This window comes from Saccostrea echinata, unplaced genomic scaffold (genome assembly GCF_033153115.1).
Source record: "Saccostrea echinata isolate AGI-Se365-2 ecotype Australia unplaced genomic scaffold, CSIRO_AGI_Sech_v1 ptg000037l, whole genome shotgun sequence".
NCBI lineage: Eukaryota > Metazoa > Mollusca > Bivalvia > Ostreida > Ostreidae > Saccostrea > Saccostrea echinata.
This window is the reverse complement of record NW_026889786.1, coordinates 2,930,530-2,932,306: the sequence shown is the minus strand read 5'-3', so window position 1 is coordinate 2,932,306 and position 1,777 is coordinate 2,930,530.

Below are 1,777 nucleotides of genomic sequence, written 5' to 3'. Positions count from 1 at the left end.
AGAAAATAATCACTTGTTTAACCTCAGCGCAAATGTTTATATTTAATGGACGTGATCGGCAATTGATATGGTTTATAGATAATATATATTATTCTCAATTTGGAGGGAATACAGTACATCTAAATATGTAAAGGAAAGAGGCAGAATCTTAAATTTGCTCTTGAAACGTAAACAGTAATTTCAATTGCATAAAAATGTATTAACATATACTTTCATGTAGAGAAGAGTTTTCACTGATTTATGTCTCGAGAACTCCATTACTCACGTGTGGTTCGCAGGTTAAATCTAAAGGAAATGTATAGTTAGTTATGAATAGGGCGTGTTTATGAATGAAAATAAAATGTAGTATGTTTTCTTATTTACTGTCAGAACGATACATTTAATTCCCCGTTTAGAAATTAACTCATGTAAATTAAACAAATGTGTGGGATATCGCCATATCATGTTATTATTTCGTCCAACCAAGAGATCCGCTTTCTGAGTTGTGATGAAACCGCAAGTTTTATTTTTAATAAACGTTTCAGTTAATTGTATTTTAATGTGAAACACTTTCTGATGAAAAGAAAGAAAAGAAACTGAGGAACTTAATTATAACATTAATTACAAATAACATTTTTTCCCAATAATTTTACAATACTTTTTTATGATTTTCGTGATTCTTCCCAATCCATAGGTATTATTATTTTCTCAGATATAAGGTCTCTGCATGCAAATTACATTTAATATAATTTACTAATTTAGAAAAAAAGGTAAAAATGGTGAAAGGAATGCTTGTATAATAACAGATATATACCAACAATAACAACGCTTTAAAAAAACTACTTAAAATACAAGAAGTATTGAAATAGCTTGAAATAGAAAATATAGACAAGTCAACCGAGATTAAAGAAAATATAATAAGATATAAAAAAAATAATGAAATATATCTTGAACATTAAAAAAAAAACAAACAAATAAATTCATAATAATAATAGAATTATCCCCCACCCCCCACCCCAAAAAATCCCAAAAAAACAAAACAACCAAAAAATTGAAATTGTAAATTATCTAAAGGGGGAGATCGGTAGAATATTTCTGAACAAATATTTTTTTTCCGTTAAGAACAGAAAATTTGATTACAACTCCATAATGAAAGCCATAAACATTAGAGTTGTATTAATATTTACAATACAATCTTGAACCAAATAAAGATTTCACGAATTATTGTAAAACAAATGTAATTTTTGGAACCCCAAATCATTTGTATTTCACAAGCATTTTCGTACGTATGGTGAGATCATGATGTACACAGGCATATCACAAAAGAAATGTATTAATTCTGCATTTTTTAAATTTTCAAAATTGTAGCTTTAATTCCTTCTGTGTTAAAGATGTATCTGTTTTGAGTTAATTTGAAAAACAATGCTTATAGAAAATTTTATTTCAAACGGACTACGCCAAGGGAATAGGGTTGATTTGAAATTGTAAAACAAGACAAATAAATTTAAAGAATAATTGAGATTGAGAAAACTAGCTCAACACCATAAAACAGCTCCTTCCTCAATAAAAATGGAACGCATAAATTTTCATATCTTGTGATCGATCATCTACAAAATTACTTTGCTAAAAATCATTCTGATTTCACACACAGATACTGTGAAATAAGTATTAAAAAGATGCTGGAGTTTTTCATTGACAATATCTATATCTAAAACAAGCATTTTTCTTTTCCTTGTAAGAATGGTCAACACCCAATCTACAACTTTATCTAATTACGTTTAATTAAAGCGTGTATTCA